Genomic DNA, 3,850 nt, shown 5'->3' with positions numbered 1-3,850 from the left:
GTGCTCTAGGTGACCCTGCATGTGCAAGGGGGTTGGCCTASGTGAGGTCTAAAGGKGCCTTCCAACCTGAARGATTTGATTGTGTGTTTCTGTGATTCTRTGATTTCGAAGCAGCTGGCCCCTGAAATGGGAAGCTTTGGGCCAAGTGGACATGGCAAAGGGAAGCAGTGTAAAAGAAATGGAGTAACTCAAAGGAATTCCCYTTCTTCTCTAGRYTCGGAGGAGGTGCARGCCYCAAACAATCCYCCTGCCACTGTGGGACCTGCATTCACWTGGCCAGCCCCTCCCTGCAGGGCTTTGAAATGCTCCTGACAACCTCCTGACTCTAGCAAAGGCACTTACATAGACAGCAAAGTCCTYTGGAGCACTGGCRACGTCTCCACGAGGGGACACTCTCACTGCAACGTGCTCCAGCGTAACAGCGCGTGGAGACATTGCTTTGGCCAGCTTGRTGAGGACGTGACCCTTACTCCCGSAGAAGGAYCAGCAGTTTCCTGGTTGGTTTTCAGTCTGAAAGAGCAGCAAAGCAGAGCAGGCRTGTKGCAAARGGAAACTCAAGAGCRCATTTGGTTCCYTCCCACCTTGGTTGTTCTCTGCTCCTTGGTGCCCCTACCTCCAGGATGATGTCGGGAGTGTGCAYGGAGTRAARCAGGGSGAGTCCAGTCCAGAAGAGTATCCCTTTGRTAYTGSGATAGGAGGCCAAAGTCTTGCCATGAACGATGGCAGCCCCTGAAACATGAATGCCGCCATCAGGCACTGTCGCCCTGGAGGGCTGCATCCATTCCTAAGGTTGCCATCTATGTGCGGGACCTCGTGGAGCAYGTAGGCTGCGGTGCYGTCCCTAGACGAGCAACACAGGAACTCCCCTCTGACAATTATCCCCATTCCCAACCTRGAGAAACCCCAGGGAGACCCTGGGAGACYCAGGAACAACAGGGCTTATATTGAACAGCGSTCRTGTGTGTGAACGGTCACAGCCCTGGGACCTGCCTCCCTTTCCTCCACTGAGACTGCCACGGATTCCATTTGGTGCTCCCTGCGGAAGAATCAAGGGATGCAGATACCACTGTGTCCTCCTGGACGCTGCCACCAGGATGCCTGTTGCCCCTGTAGCACCAACTGGAGAAAATGCCACCAAGCACTGCAAGATTTGCAGCAGTGCTATTAGCCTCTGTCTTCCTTGCATGATGCGCCCCTGGAAGCCTGGGCAGTGACTCATTCAGCTAAGCTAATGGGCCGTGCAGAAGGAAAGCTAACCCAGGCCTAAGYATAGGCACGAGGCRCCCGCTCTCGCCTCTGCCTGTGCTGTAGCCGCACCTGACGATTTGCRGGCMAAATCCGGCATCTGGACTTGGTTATACTCCAGCTTCTCCAGTGCTTCACTGATGAACTTTTGAACATCTTAGGAAGGAAGAGAAAGAGCAGCTRTCARAGGCACATGCCAGCTGCCCTTCTGGGGCAGCTCAGGTGAACTCGGCTCTTGCCCTCTGGCCTAAGGAGCTGGGCGATTCCCTGGAAAGCTGCCGGCTTTGTTTGGCTCTGCTGGGCCAGTTGCAGAAGAGCGGGGCACTGCAATGAGCAGCAGGGCTAGTAGAAGGCTGAGCAAAGGGCTGAGGTGAGAGATGGAGGAATTGATGAAGCATGTGGGCTGCGCCTTTTSCGAYTGGWTTCCCAASWGCAGGAGAGCAGGRAGCCTGGCYSTAACAGYAGCTTTCCCGTGCATCGGCCAGGCCAACRTGAACCCCAGGCGSCCAGAYGTGCTTCYRGGGACTGGCTTACRCCTTGTCCTGGAGAACTWGTCCCCACAGGGGCAGCACGTGCAAATATGGGGTGCAGAGACTCTCCCGGCAGCTCCTCCCATCTAGGAGCTATCGCGACTGAGAGCAAGTGGGGTGGAAGACTAGCCAATCTCCCTTGGTGGCCCTAGGAGCCGAGCGCAGTCACAGCACAAGCAGCTGCAGGAAGCCAGTGTACTTGTTGCGGCAGCAGCTCCAGCCTTTCTGTTTGCTAGTGCAGGCAGCTCTACTAGGGTACGTGAGGGGATGAGAAAAAAAAAGCCGTGGGGATTGCTTTCTGCAGTGGCTTCTTACCAATCCGGTCACGCCTGGGAGCTCGGTGTGCTTCAGGGCTTCGCCGAGAGCACATCGGGCAAGGTCTTTTGCACCCCATTTCACRTGGTAGAGGACTTGGTGGAGCTGCCGCAGCTCTCCTTGGAGGGTCTGGATTTGGTTAAGTGCTGCTCCTAAGCCCTCATGTGCTTGCCTAGAAAAAGGGGGCCACAGAGATGAGCGTTCTTGCAGGCTGGTACTGTGCCATGGGAATGGGAGGGAGGCAGCAAACCTCCCTCGGGGTCCCTGGGAACATCAAGTGTTGGGCTGCACTCCARTCAGTGGCTAAGGGCCAGAGAAGCCGCTGCAAGGGGGGCACCCCTCTAGGCCCCTTTGCAAGCAGCAGGAAGGCAGAGCTTCCAAGAGCCCAGCCCTAGGTGCCCAAGCGGTGAGGTGTAGCTGACCGCTAGTGAGAAAGGCAAGRCACGGAGGCAGATGGGGCAGTCGGGTAGAGCTTTGGGCACTGTGTGGCGTGAGGCTTGTGTGGGACGGGACTGGAGCTTATCGCACAGCCCATCTAGTGAGGAGGAAAGCATCTTTACCTCTGTCTCTTCACGAGCACAGCCGAGAGAGCAAACTGCTCCTCCTACAGGGACAAGAAGAGGGAGCRTTTGGTAAAGAGAGCAAGAGAGCTGCTGCAGCAATGAAGGTGTGGCACGGGGTATGATGCCTTTTGCCGCAAAGGGGCAGCCAAGTGGCTCAACAAAGCCACCCTGGATGCCCTTGAGTTCTGAGAGTGGCAGAAGTTGCCTTGATTTGATGTACTGCAAATGTCACCTGTTGGTGGACAGGTTTGAAACAGGAGAACAGGTAGACCCTCCCAGGTGCCGTGGTGCTCCAGAAGCCTCCCTGGTCAAACTACGCCACATAGTAAACACCTGTTGGTCACCAGAAGAGCTCTCYTTACACTCTGACCTTGCTCTTGCCAGGGGAGCTGTGTGCAAAGCAGCTTGCAGTCCTTCAGCTGACGCGGCTGACACTCTGAAGCTTCAAGTGAGCTGGAATGCCTCCAGAAGAAGAGAAGATGCAAGCGCTGGTGGGGCTAGGGAGACTGCTTGGGAACGGTGACAAGTCAATGCCGGGGATCATCCTGAAGGAAGATTCTCTGCTTTCTGGGGCAAGGCAGGCTCGCCTGCTCCATAGGGCTTAGGAGGAGAGGCATCAGCTCCAGGGAAAAGCAAGGCAACTGTGCGCCTCTGAGGCACGCGGAAGCGTGGCCCCCCTCCCTCTGGGAGTTCCCGCTCCTACTTGGGCGCTCTGGGGCACAGTCGTGTACATGGAGCCAGGCAGAAGAAGGAAGTTATGGTCAAGAAGCAGCATTACCCACGGACTCTACAGGCACTCCCCAAACAGAGAGGAAAACAAGGCAAACAGAAGCAGGAGTACCATTGTCCTGGACTTCATTTGCCTACAGAGGAGCATGGAGGAAAGGAAGAATGAAGCTCGCTGGAGCTGGGCAGKCCTTAAGCAGCCACAAGAGCAGCAGTGGTGACAGCAGCTCTTGCACCTGGCACTTGTGACTTGGGAAATCAGTTGTGCTTGCGCGCACGCTGCAGTCAAGCTTACAGCCRCGGGGACAGGGGGAGCAGGGGTTGGGACTGCAGCACCACAGATGGAGGGCTGACTTCAGGACAAGCAGAGTCAACACAAGTTAGGGAGATTCGCACTGACTATGGGAGTAGAGGCGATTCTCTGGAGATGCAAGGGGCATAATTCACCCCCGTTTCTCCTGCCCTTCATGC

Source organism: Nothoprocta perdicaria, unplaced genomic scaffold (genome assembly GCF_003342845.1).
Source record: "Nothoprocta perdicaria isolate Ctin4 unplaced genomic scaffold, notPer1 scaffold_209, whole genome shotgun sequence".
NCBI classification, from domain to species: Eukaryota; Metazoa; Chordata; class Aves; order Tinamiformes; family Tinamidae; genus Nothoprocta; species Nothoprocta perdicaria.
Note: the sequence above shows the minus strand (reverse complement) of the source record.